The following is a 14,797-nucleotide window of genomic DNA, read 5'->3' on the forward strand; positions in this document are numbered from 1 at the left end:
AGCAACAGTACCCTCTCAGGAGGGGAGAGAGGGCAGGCTCAGCTGAGCAGTTACCTGGCTGGGTTTTAAATGCTATCATAAATGTCCTTATAAGAGACAGCAGAGGAAGAGATACCAGGCAATGTGAAGACTGAAGCAAGATGCTACAGTGCTGGTATTGAAGAAGGAGAAGAGGCCATAAGCCAAGGAATCTAGAAGCTGGAGAAGACAACAGAACAGATTCTCCTCAAGAGCCTCTGAGGGAAGCACGGCCCCACCAACACTTTGGTTTCAGCCCAGGAAACTGCTTTTGGACATCCGGCCTCCCAAAGTTCAAGAGAATACATTTGTGTTATTTTAAGCCACTGCATTTGTGGTAACTTGTTACAGCAGCAATAGGAATCTAATACATCAGATAACATGTATTATGGGACAAAAATAATAGATGGTACTTACAGGGGAAGAGTAAATTAGAGCAGTGCCTCTCAAATTTTAATATGTACAAGAATCACCGGGAACGTTACAAAGCAGATTCTGATTCACAAAGTCTGGGGAAGGGTCGGGGAGTCTACATTTCTCACAAGCTTCCAAGTGAAGACCATGTTGCTTGTCCAGGGATCACACTTTGATCACATGGACCAGAGAGCAGTTGGGTGAACACAAACAAACTGATCAAAATGAAGAGTCTTGGAAAGGTAGCTGTGGACACAGAGTTCTAGAGACAAAAATCTGATGGGCAGGAGTTAGTGCAGTGATGGCCCTGGAGTGGGTGTATGATTGTACCAGTTATCACTTAATGCCCTTCTTGGTGGGGAGTCTGGAGGCCATTCACTTTCATTGCCTCTAGTACTTCCAACAACCTTGCAGACTAGGCACCTTAATGCTGCTTTGATGGATAAGCACGTTTACAGGTCTAAGGATTAAAGACTTTGGCCACACCCACAATGGACAGACACACAATGGTCCAGAAGCATCTAACTCCAAAATAAGTGGGTTTTCTCCCCCCCTACTTTCTTCCACCACTGTTTCTCTGTAATAGATAATATGCCTGTGCTAGGGGGCTTTTCAGAGAGAGCACTGATTTTCTGTTTTCCTGCAAAGTCCAGAGCCCATCTCCAGTGAAACAGGCTCATGTTAACAGGAACTGAAATTGAATTTGCCAAGATCCATGCTGAGAAGGAACCTAAGCTTTTGCCAGGGCATCCTCTTAGGTCAAGGGCATCCAAATGCTGGCAGAGCAGCAGGGTAAAGGGTGGAGAAGTACCTGGCATCCTCTTCCCTTTGGTGGATAGAGAAGAAAGTGGACGACTGAGCATGAGCTGGCCCTTAAAGAGGGCCATCCCCAAGGGTGAAATTAGAGAAGCCACGGGCATTCAGCAAACCAAAGGAGCGGGAACAGGGCTAAAACAGGAGGAGAAAGCACAGATCCAGGACTAGAATGGAGCAGCAGTGGCATCAGGAACCAGATAGGGGTCACAGAGGGAGACTGTGTCCTTTAACTCGCTCCAGGTCTGTGGCTTGGGTGGGTCTCCTCATCTGTGTATGGGGATGGTTATACCGATGCTGTAGGGACAGTCACGATCAGAACGAACCTACATAAATCTCCAGTCATTCTCAAGCTGTTGTAAAAAATGACTGATTCCTTCAAGCAGCCGGGATGTCTGTTGTTGATCTTTCTGTGCTGTTGGTTTTATAGCCTGAGATGGGAGAGAATGACCTAACATACGAGTCCCCCACAGAGTTCCTCCAAGTTCTGAATGGCCAAGCCCTGTGTTAGCAAGATCTATGTGTGTGTGTGTGTGTGTTGTTTTTGTGTTGCTCAATGGCACAGAACATATGGGAAGTCCTTGAATTTTCTCCAAGTTATTCAAGATCATCCGACGTTAGGAGGAGAGAGAAAGTACATTTGGGCAGGCAGAGGAGTTTTAATTTTGCAGTGACTTCTTTGATGGCTGGCTGATATCTATGTAATAAAAGATACAAAAGGTCTTTTCCTCTAATTCTTCCTGCACCCACTCCCTCAGTCTACCATTTAGAGGCTCTAGTCGTAACCCCCAAAGCTACTTTTCTTGCCGGGGCTGCAGATTTTATGGATTTTAGAGGGTACTAGTGGAGGACAATAGTATTGTTAGCATTCAGGAGACAGCACTGTGGATTCGTGAACAATATAAGTCTTATAACTAGAAGTGGAAGGAGCCCCGGCTTTACTTGGGCAAGTTACTTAATCCGCTCTCGGACTGTTTCTTCATCTGTAACGTGGGATTGGAAATAGCAGCCACCTGCCTCCTGGTCTTTGTGAGGGTTATTTAGGAAAATGCTGGAAGAGCATTTAGACCAGGGTTCAGCAAACTTTTTCTATAAAGGGTCAGAGAGTAAATATTTGGGAGCTTTCTAGGCGGTAGGTCTCTGTGGCAATACTCTATCAACGCAAAGCAAAAGTAGCCACAGGACACATGCAAATGAATGGGCGTGGCTGTGCTCTAATAAAACTTTATTGACAAAAACGGCCCTTGGACCATAGTTTGTAGTTCTCTGCTTTAGAACAATACCAGTATGCCTTCAAAGGTGGTGATAGTAATTCTGATTCTTTGGTATCATTTGTTAGAGCATCCTCATATGCACCTAACCCTTATTCTTTCAGCTACCAGGTTCTCCAAGACTGGGGCTGGTTCCTTTCATTTGTATCCTTTTTGGAGGAATTGTTTTTGTGAAAGTACTGGTGGGAGAGTGGGGAGTCTTTCCTCTGGGCTTTAAATCTGATGACAGAATCCTATCAGCCAAGTGTTTTGGGCATTGCTTTTTTAATATGTTGTCCCCTTAATGATTTCATTTTTATTGACCAAACCTTAGAGTGACTGAGGATAATTTGAGAAATAAATAATAGACAGAATGGCTCATTTCTCATAAACACAGCCAAGATTCACCTGCAGAAATGGAGAGGGGAAATTTTATATGGAACAATTTACTGCAAAATGTGAGCAGACCAAGATAATCTAATTGTTTACTTTTAGCTATCCCTGAGGTCTGAGTACTTAAGGCCAAAAGAATTTATTTGATGAGTTTAGTCCAAGAAACACAGCTTTTCTGGTCCTACTAGCAAAGCATAAGCATTTATTTCAGTGGTGCACACCCTCCAAACATTGACAGCCTTATGTTCCAAATGAAAAAGTATGAAAAAGTTCATCAGTATGCTTATCTCCTGATGTGTTATTAGCTAGAAGCCAAAATTGATGAATTTTGTCAGGTTGCCTCAAGTAGAGCTAGAAAAGGATAAATTTCTTTGGCAGTCAGTTTCCACTGTCCTCTGCTTCGCATTTTTTTCTTAACATTATTTCTAAGGATCGCCTGAATTTAACCATTGCCTAGAATTCTCAGGGCGCAAGATTGAATAGTATTGTATTTCCCCCCTCCCTCCATAATGTCCTTTAAAATGTCTGTAAATTTGCTGCCCAAACAGAAAAACAAACAAACACACACTAGGATCTAGGACAGGAACATCAAAAAGAGTGACTGGAGAAAGTTGCTGGTAGTTCATGCATTTGATGTTAGGGCTCCTTCGGTTACAAGAGACAGAGACTCGATTCAGTCTAGCTGAGGCAAAAAATAATTTTGTGGACACATGTAACTGAGATGCTCACTAATGACTGAGGCCAAGTGTGACAGGAAAACGTTGCTGGGCAGATCACAAGCACAGCTATTACAGAGCACGCCCTACGGTAATATGATATCCCTGACTTCTCTCCCTTTGTCTTTCAGGAGAACTCAGTTAGAGGTAGAGCCAGAGTAGAGGTTCAGTCATAGGGATCCTCATTTAAATAGCCTCGTTTTCTTAGACAAACATTGAATGTCACCAAATATCCTTCTTCACGCCGTACAACAGGGGTACCCATTCCAGCCTGGTACGGAGGATTTGTAAGGATGACTAAACGAGGAGCAGCATGAACGTGTTCTGTACATACACATAATTTATTCATTTCATTTGTTATTTGAGTCCTTTGAGATTCAGCTCCTTCCCAGAGGAGTGGATGGAAGAGGAGGCCATGGGTAAAGAGTTGCCTGATCAGTGTGGGCAGAGGAATAAAAGCTTTTAAAATCTGTGATCCCCTGAAAGGACCTACTCTTAGTTTTATTTTTACTTTTTTCATGTTCAGTTGATTAGTGCAATTTTTTTTAATGGAAATATAGTTGATTTACAATGTTGTGTTAGTTTCAGGTGTACAGCATAATAGTTCAGTTATACGTATATATATATATATATATTCTTTTTCATTATAAGTTATTACAAGACATTGAACATAGTTCCCTGTGCTATACGGTAGGACCATGTTGTTTACCTGTTTTATATGGAGTAGTTTGTATCTGCTAATCCCAAACTCATAATTTATCCCTCTGTCCCCTCCTTCCCCTTTGGTAACCATATACTTGTTTTCTATGTCTGTGAGTCTGTTTCTGTTTTGTAAATAAGTTCGTTTGTATAATTTTTTCATATGATATTTGTCTTTCTCCTGTTTTATGTTAAGAATTTGTGGAGTGAGAAGCAAGTGCCTTCTGCATGTGAAGGCTGACTCTTTTTTAGTCACAATATGAATTTTTTTTCTCAAATAATAATGCACACCTTTAAGATTATTATTGGCCATAATTTAAACTCACATCCTCAGTTCAGGGTGCTGGTGATCGTCACATGTCCTTGAAATTTTGCATGATTACAAACTTTTTTTCCCCCATCCTGGTGGACTATTTTAGGGCATGGTTTTGTAATAGAGATACATCTACATTGTTTAAAACATGTGAGTTGCAAGAACCTCAGAGCCCTTCCAGCCAGGCACGTGCTCTCTCCCCTTAGTCTGCGCCAGGGCACTGCCGAAGGGGCCGGGGGAAATAGCAGGCATCAGTGTCCATCTTGTACCATGATTTCCCTTGTCCAAAATTCAAAAGAACTCTCTGGTTTGCACAGTCTCAGTCTGTTACTCTAGACTTTCTTCCCTGCAGGTTGATTTTTTCCTAGGGGCCCTGGGGTTTCTTGGCAACTTGATCTGTTCCACCAGGCTCTGACGTGCCTGTGCATTGCTGGACCCCATTTCTGTCAAGTTTCAATTTACTTTCCCAGGACATGGCTCAGACCCCATGTAAATTAGTAGATGGAAAGAGATGCCCAAGAGAGGGAGCAGTCCCAGCCTCACATAGAAAACCTCAAACTTCTCTGAGTGTTTTATACATGACCAATTTGTAATGCTGATTGATACATGAATATAGCACACTGGGGTCTAGAGGGATGATGTCGTGGGGCATGCAAGGAATGGAGTAGGAGAGAGAATGAAAGGGAAGTGGTCTCAAGGCCATCAACGTTCTATCGTGGTATTGCGTGGTCAGTTAAACCAATGCCTGCAAAGATGTGCCAAGGAGTACCGTTATCTGAGCATCCCAGCGGAATTCAGTAGCAAAAAAAAATCTTGGTTTCAGGATTTGAATTTTTACTTCCTGTCTTTTTTTTTTTCACTTACGGATTAGTTTTTTTTTTTTTTTTAAGTAAAAAGCTCTCTCCTCCTACTCCAACATTACCAGTCCTTATGTTTTATAGCTTTTTAAAGTTTCCTTTAAAGGACCAGCATAACCCCAAACCCTTTCTCTGAGAAGAGAATTTTAAACACCTTGGTGAATATCCTTATAAATAGAGAAGTATTGGTAAAATTATTTGACAAAAATGGATTTATATATATTTCTCTATAACTTATAATTTATTTAAACAGTTCATAGATTATTGGATGTCTAGATTGTCCTCATTTTTTTTCCTAATGTATACATACATAGAGCTGAGCTACTTACGTAAAGTCAATTAAGTATTTTTTTAAAAGAAAAAAACCATTAACAATTACAAAACATAATTAAAGGTGCATAAATGGTTACAAAATCGTCCCAGACTGAAAAAAATGATCAATATTAAAAAAAAGTACTAAAAATAAAAACTGAAGTGCTGGGGAAGATTTTTTTACCTAATCATTGAGATGATTTTATTATTGTGCTGACCTACTTCTTTATGGCAAGAATGACTTTATCATCTCATTTTCAACAGAATTAATTCATTTTATCCATTCAAGATCTATTTATTGAGTTCCTGGCAGAAAATAAAATTTAATAAAAGGCCCCACACTTCCAGAGCTTATGTTTGGAAGAGAGGAAGGTGGAGGGAAACAAATACATAAATACAAAAATGTCCGATACAAACATGGTGTGCAGAAAATTAAAATATGATTGTGCAATAGAGAGGAACACAGGGTGGGACTCTCCCAGGAAAGGACAAGCAAAATGAGAATTGATGACAAACTTGGGCCAGCCGTGCAAAGACCAGGGTGAAGGCTGTTCCAGGGAGAGGGGACAGCTAGTGCCAAAGCCCTGTTGTGGGAATGAGCTTGACATGTTTCAGGAAGACAAGGAAGGTCATAGACATTTTAGGTCATTAGTGAAGCAGAAAAAGTGGCCCAGGATGAGAAGGGCCAGAGGGTTGGGAGGGGTCGAGGGTGCACCAATTTTATCAGCCAGGAAATAAGGTTGAGATTTATTATCAGCACAATCGGAAGGTACTAGAAAGTTTTAAGTCAAGAAGTGACATGATGTTACTCATATTTTCAAATGAGACTCTAGATGTCCCATGGAGGATGGAGTGCAGAGGACAAAAGTAGGTATAAGTGGAAAGCCAGTTAGGAGATGGTTGTAGGTCCAGGTGGAAGGTGACGATGGCTGGACCAGCTGCCACTGGGGAAGTGGGAGGACTGGATGGACTGGGGATATGAATTGGACACAGAATGAACAAGATTTGCTGATGGAATGCAAGTGAGGGGTGTAGGGGGAAAAAGAGCCACTGAAACTACTGAGAATAGTTATTTTATCTGGTAAACATGTTTTGTTTTTTTTTTTTCGAAAAATGACATGTTTGGGCATCTATTATAATATGACACATAGGGTGAATGTTTTCTCTCATGGCAATAAACAGTGCATTTCATTTGTTAAGGACCTACCATGTGCTGGTCACTCTTTTCCTTACTGTGTGTGTAGCAGGGATACAGATATGTATATCAAATTAAATTCTATTCCTTTCACTTCACTTACTAAACTACAAAATGACCCATGTGTTCCACATGACCACTGCCTCTTTGAGGATTGCATTGCCAAGGAAACAGATTGTTAAGCAGAGGCACTTTAGCTAAATCCTCTTAAACATGCAGTAATTCAAAGTGCATAAAACAACCAGCACTTGGGTTTGCAATATTGGCTTCCAAATGTCCCCCTCTGAATGCCTAACTATATACCTAATAAGGTGCAATGTTTAGATGCCTAATTCTGCCCAGAGTTCTGGATTTGTACATTCCTGACTCAAATCCTGCTCTGAATGTCAGAATTTTTAATTAATCTCCCCAAACGGTATTTTCACATAATGAACTCTCTGCATGCTGCTAGCTTCAAACAGTAGACAAAAAGCCATTCTTTTCTTTCCCTCAGTCAGATTTTTCCTTTGTAAAACATTAAGCAAAACCACTTAATTTACCTGTATGTGTTCAAATATAGCTGGAGAGAGTCCATAATTGGAGATTTCAGAAGGAGATGTTGTTTGGAGACCAACTAGCTCAATTGTTTAATACATAAGGAACCCAAGGTTCAGAAAGATTGATTTATGTGTCCAAGGTCCCACAGCAGGTTCATGGGCAGTGCTAGGGCCAATGCCCACTTCCCCTAGCTGGTGACCCAATGGTGTTCCTCTTTGTTTCCAGGTTGTTCCTCTCACCATCTCTCTCCTAAAGGTCATCCTGACTACTCTTTCAGTATAAATCTTCACATCTGACTCTCTGTCACCTACATCCTTTGCAACTCAGTCTCATTCACTGATCCTAATTACTTCTCCCTGTTCTCCCCTCACCCCTTCCTCAAAGGCAGCTTCTTACTCCAAGTCCTTCTGACCTTATCATTCACTCCCATCACCATTTCTCAGGCTCATCGATCTCCTTACAAGATCAATGCAGTTACCCATCAAATGTGTTTTGCACAAATGGATTTTTTTTTTAAATCCAGTGCCCATGGATTGTGGCCATAAGACTGTCCTCGTTTCACCCTGTCATTTCATTAAAACAAAAAAGGAAGATCCAGTGGAGTAAAAAAAAAAGGTGTTATTGGAATTAATGTACCATGTATAGATAAATTCTTCTTATTTAGGAAACTCCACTGCTAAGCTTATTGGAAATGGAAGATGAGTCCTTGTGAGCATGAGATGCAAAGAATCAAATAGGTAGATACAACCTTTCTGAGAAAGACATGAGTACCTCATTGGTGGTGTGACTGAAGAGGAAAGACGAAGGCCAGGGCAAGTGTACTGAGAAATACAGAATGAGCCTGGAGCCTGATTTGGCAGAAATGGACAGGACCTTTAAGAGCAAGAAAACATGACGTTCAAATTTAAGTTCTGCCGTTTCAGTTGACCTGGCTAATACCCCTGTGTCTCCAACTCAGGTGACTCAGAGATTTTATATAACAGGATGTCTTGGGAAAACCAGAAAGGGTCCTCGTCCTAGACTTGGGTTGACACTCAGGGTAATGGAGGTGGGGCAAGACCTCAAGGTTTAGGATGCAGAACTAAGATTTTCTTACACTAGGCAATGAACCAGAGGTGATTAGAAGAAATGTAAACCCTTAAGGGTTTGAATAAATCTTGGGAGAAAGTTGAGCTTTGCCCTGGAATTACCATGGGGATTAAAGTCAAGTTTATCTAGATCTGAAGGGGCATGAGCCTGAACATATCCAGGCATTGGGGATAGAAGGAGGAAGAGGATCTAATTCTTCTCCTCTGGTAGCTCTTAGGAAAGTATGTCAAATCAGCTCAGCATGGCAATAACTAAGGAACAAGGCAAAAATTGGTTAAAGATAGGAGCTTCTTACTCACATCCACTCTTGGTAGGACCCTTTATATACTTTATGCAGTAAACAGAAGATGACTAACGACAATGTTGGGCCACCTTAGGTCAACCTTTGTCAGGTAGACTATTGGGAAGAGACTGAATTTTTTTCCTTGGCCCACAGAATTGGCTGTTTGGTTAGAAATAACTGCCTCTTCACTTATTTAGTTGTATTCTTTCATTTAATGAATATCTATGGAGCATCTGGTCTTTGCCAAGCATTGCAGGAAGTGCTTGCAGTACAATGATGGACCACAACGGAGACATGATCCCTTGCTATGGAGATCAGAGTCTGGAGGAGGAGAGAGGCATCAATCAGAGAATCAGACAAAGCAATATAGTGTTGTACCTGTGATAAGAGTCATGAAGGAGAGGTACATGGTACCAAGAGAACATATAACCAGGGGAACATATCTAGGTAAGGTGCCAGAGGCAGCTTCCCTGAGAAGCTGATCTGAAGGATGAGTAAGAGTTAACAATTGGCAAAGGCAAATGAGAACTCATTCCAGACTGAGGGATCAGCTTGTGCAAGAGTCCTGTGGCATCCATGAACAGAAGCAAGGCCAGTGTTGTAGGAGTGGCATGAACATGGAGGAGGCATAACACACAGCTGGAGAGTTAGATGGGAACCAGAACACAGGGCTTAGAAGCTCCACTCCTCTTTCTCATAAAAACAATGAGAAGCCATCAAGTTGTCTCAAGGAAAATATGATCATATTTAAAGGTTGAAAAAGATAACTCTGGCTGTAGAGGAAAATGGTGCAGAGAGATGGTTACCAGCTAGATACTTTGCACAGATCTATGATGGGTTGAACTGAATTGATGCCAGCAGGGATAGGAAGAACTGAATTTGACAGATATTTGAAGGTAAATTCAATAGAGTTTGGTGAAAGTTTTCTTCAGGAGTATTTTAGTTTGGGTTTACCTCCAAATAAACTTTGAGCCAAAGACTCAAGTAATTTATTGGAATATACAGGGCACATTGGTACGAAAGTGGGAAAATGAGACCAAGGAAGGGAAAGCAGCCACTAAGAAGTGAAGTATTAAGCCAGTTACCATAGTGAGAACCAGAGCTTAGTTCATTCTGGGAGCCAGGGGAGAATTATGCCTCAGAATTACGCAACTCAAGAGGCAGAGAGGCTGAGCTATTGATACATATGAAATTCCACCAGTTACTGGTTTAGATCTGATGTGGGGGCATGAGTTTTTGGGTTCTTCCAATCTGCCTGCATGGATTTAGAAAAAGTCTTCAGGAACAGAGATGTAAACACTGACTGTTGGAAGTGGTCTGAAGCTCACTGCAATGGGAGGGCCCAGGGGATATGGGGTTGGGGGTGGGACATGGACTGTGTCTGCTGTAGGGGCCGGGGTGAGTGTCAGAGGCAACTCAGACTTCTGGGTTGCACTGTTGAGATAAGAAACATTAGGAAATGTTACATGCCATATCCTGGGAACGCCAGGTACAGCCTTCATAGACTTTATAGTTGAGCAACTGAGCTAGGTAGTGAGAACACCCAAGGCAGTTCTCCAGGGAGCAGGCAGACAGACTCCGGTGCCACTTGGTCCTAATCTCAAGGAAATTTCTGAGGGAATAAATCTGATGAACTGAGTTTGGAGTGGGCGCCAATCCAGGACAATCAGCTGTGGAGTGTTTCCATGTTATTCCTGAGACAGAGAGGAGAGCTAGTCCTCAAAAATGGTGGGTGGTTTCAGAATTGGTGGGTTTTCATTTTCTAGGGCTGGTGTAACATACGATCATAAACTTGGTGGCTTTAAACAACAGAAATGTCTTCTTTCTCAGTTCTGGAGGCCAGAAGTCCAAAATCAAGTTATCAGCAGGGCCACACTTCCCCTCACGTCTCTAGGGAAGAAGCCTCTCTTGTCTCTTCCAGCTTGTAGTGGCTCCTGATGTTCCTTCATCACTCCAACCTCTGCCTCCATCTTCACGTGACACTCCCTCCCTGTGTCACTACCTTATGCCTCTCTCCCCTTTCATTTATAAGGACACTAGTCATGGGATTTAGGGTTTATCCTAAATCCAGGATGATCTCATTTCAAGATCCTTAACTTAATGACATCTGCAAAGACCCTATTTCCAAATATATCACCTTCACAGGTACTGGGGGATAAGACTTGGATATGTCTTTTGGTAGTCATTATTCAATTCACTTTGGAGGGCTAAGATAGATCTGTATATGTTTACAACAGTTTAGGAGTTCTCAGAAGGCTATTTTCAATTAACCATTTGGTCTAATGTTAAGCCATACAGATTTATAGTCAGGAAAAAAATGTAAGCAACTTCTCAGAATGCTTTATGGGCTCCGTGGGACATAGCAGATTTGGAAGGAAAACTCCAGGTTGGTGGAAGGAGATGAAAATGAGCCCAGAGCAGAATCTGTTCATAAACTAATAAAGCACAAATGAATTAAGAAGGTAGAACCAAATAACCAGAAGAAAAACTTCAAGTTTTACATGGGTAATAAGTGAAAAAAGAGAATAAAATAGAAACAGAGGTACCATTGACAGTCATGATGAAGGAAGGAATAAAGGCTTGAAGATATACAATGAAAAATGAGGAAAGTCAATGAAGTATCAAATAAGGCTACATCTATAAAATAAAAATTTATGGACTGGAGACCATTAAAAAGGATCTGTAAGTCGCTCTAGGAAATATTTCTTCTTCTTCCAGTTGTTGCTAGTGGATTCTCTGACATGACAGCTACTGCCTAAATCAAAGACATTTCCAACAACTATTGGCCAACTAACCTTTAAAATCCTACTTCTTGAGCTTACTCCTCAGCATTCACTCTGGAGGGCTAAGATAGATCTGTATATGTTTACAATAGTGTAGGAGTTCTGTGCACCAAGATAGTTTTCAAGCATCTATTGCCTTCTGGTATGGTTCATACTCCTTGGAAAATCTAATAGACTTAGTTCAGCTATTTAAGTAGAACACACAAGTCATAGATTACTGGCCGTCAAATTAGATGCTCCATTTGGGTTGACCATTGATCCCTGGTCCATTTACTAGAGGCCAGGGGAAGTCAGACTGGAGGGCTCTTACCATATGTGGATCTGTCCCTTCTAGAGTCATGGCTGGAATCAGCACGAAGATACACATATATTAAATAGGTGCAATGAAGCCATGCTCATGCTATGAAATAGAGGTGATTGAAGGAGTGGGCATAGAGGCATTGACTCTTAAATCTGAGTAGTGGGCAAGAGTGAGAAGGCAGAGGGAGGTGGGCTGAGTGGTGATGGGAGGGCAATCAGGAATCCTGAATGGAGTCTATTCACAGACCCCAGGAGGGACCCCAAGTACGCCAGTCTAAGACAGCTGGACCAGGGGAAGATCACTCCAGCAATCTTATCAAAACCTCATGCTACTCTCAGATAAGAAACCAACTAGAAACCGGCAAAAGACTTGAATTATATTTAATCATCTTCTTTAAGGGCTGGAGGAATGCTGCCCCATCTTAGGTCTTTCACCGGAAAGCTGGCACCAGGAAGGGTGTTGTTCAATTAACAAGGATGCCAGCACTTTCATTTACTAATTGATATGTTCCATGTTAATTAAAATCATCATAGTTAATTACTCATCTCACTGTGTGCAATACCAGCTGAATAAGCTGCAGGACATGACGAAGGCAAACTTAAACACGAGGTGATTCAAGGGAAACGTACATTTAACCTTCCATTGTTGCCTCTGCCTCCAGGAAGGGAGCCTCGTCTTGGAGTCAGTGGGTGTAGCAGGAAGAGTACAGGCTTTGAAGTTCATACGTGTGGGTTTGGATGTTGGCTCTGCCGTTTGTGAACTGTGTGACCCTGGGTGAATGTTTAATTTCTCTGACTCTCAAATTTTTTCATCTAAACATGGGAATAATAATAGTACCTACTGCAGGGGTTTGGTGAAGGGTTAAATAAAATAATCAAAGTGAAGGGCCAGGTATATAATAGGAGCTTAATGAACATCAGCCCCCCCACCCCCACCTGGATATTATTCACCTGGTAGCATCTCCTTATCCATCAAGGCTCAGCCCAGCTAGCACGTCCTCCAAGGTGGCTTCCCTGAGTCCCAAATCTTGTCCCTCTGCTCCGTGTTTGTGTATTTATTCCTATCCTATGACTCTATTTGAATCTTCCATTTACTTGGGTGCCCAACGGGTGCACACATCCCATCAGGAAGCAATTGTGGGTTTTTTTAAAGATTGAAATGAAAATAGTATTTTTCTTGTATATTGTATATTTTCAAACGGCTACCGAGTTAGTAGGACATGAATACTTACTACATTGTTTGCATGTAACAACGTAACAAACAAAATTATTAGGTGTCTCTTTTGGCCTAGACGTACTGTGAAAAAATTCCTGAGAGGCCAAGGGTACTCACTGTGAACCAAGATAATTCAGGAACTTCTGGTATGGGAAAATAGTGATATTCAGAACTAGAGAAATAACAATGCTTATTATTATTGTTACAATATGATGTGACCATTATAATAATGCCATGATTACTAGCTAGCAGGTAATTAGCCCTTACTGTTTCCCAGGCACTGTCCTGAGCATTTGGGTGTGCTTTAAGAGGTATGTGTTCTAGCTCTTTAATTCCATCAACAGCCCTAAAATAAAGTTCATCTCTCCCACATTACAGAAGAGGTAACTGAGGCCTAGAGAGAATGAGTTACTTGCTGAAGGTCACTGAATGGGCTGATGCTGGAGCTAGGATTCACCTCTAGATATCCTGACTCCAGACTCAGGGCTCTTAACCACCTGCTTACCAAGGCTGCAGATGCAAAGAAGGGGACAGAGTCGAGTTGCCTAGAAGGCAGAATCCACAGAATTTACAGACTTCTAGGGCCTGGAGGCAGTCGATATTTGGGGATGTTTATCCAGCTCACTTTCTTCAGAAAGGCTCCCACCCAGGGGTTATAGGGAGACACATGTATTGGTGGCCCCAACTCTGATCCTTGCCCTTGAAAATGTCTGCAGGTTTTTGGAAACCTGCTGGGTGACTCAGGTGAGGCCAAATGGAGCTTCCTTTATGGAATTATGGATGGAAGAACTTTGTTTCTGTTGCTTTTCTATGTCAGTATCAATCAACTCAATAAGACGGTTATTGTCATACTAATAACAGGTTGCAAAAGTGAAGGCTCACATCCTCTTGCTTTTGAGGTAGCTGGCTGGGGTCGGTCCCCATTGCTATGTTTCTTAAGGCTGTTTTTTTCAGTGGTTTTGCAGATTCTGTGAGATCAGTATTCTGCCAATAACTTCTTTCATTCGACCCAGATGTGCTAGACTTCTGTCCCTTTTAACCGGAAGATATTTAACTAGAACCCCGAACACAGATGCACCTAAAATACACCACCAAAAAAACAGGGTGGAGGCAATACATCCATCACTAGCTATTCAGCCTCTTAAATTGGGCGGCCATGGGTGTCACTTAGATTGCAGACTTCAGCTGGGCCACCACTTCTTAGAAACTAGGCAGTTCTGGGGAGTTCGCAGAAATAAAGTTTGGGAAGGTAGCTTTCCACACTGCTAGAGAGGTCAACAATCTACCTGGCAGTTACACCGCTGTCAGATTGTAAATACACATTTGCAAACGCCTCTATAATTGTTCAGAAACAGTTCAGGCCTGTTCACACAGGGCTAGTTACAGAATGTTAGTGGGGAAGCTCACCCAACACCTGCTTTCGTGGTCGGTGCCAGATTTGCGCCATTTCAACATCTATGGGTATAAAGCAGCAGATCGAATATTTTCCTCTGCCAACTCTCAGGAAATACAAACTCCGCAGAAATGGACAGTTGTGTGGCTGGCTGATGGGTTTAGTGTGGGCATCATATTTTCAGCTATATGAAATACAGTCTTATTAAAAATGGTC

The sequence above is a fragment of the Camelus bactrianus genome, chromosome 9, assembly GCF_048773025.1.
Source record: "Camelus bactrianus isolate YW-2024 breed Bactrian camel chromosome 9, ASM4877302v1, whole genome shotgun sequence".
Taxonomy (NCBI): Eukaryota; Metazoa; Chordata; class Mammalia; order Artiodactyla; family Camelidae; genus Camelus; species Camelus bactrianus.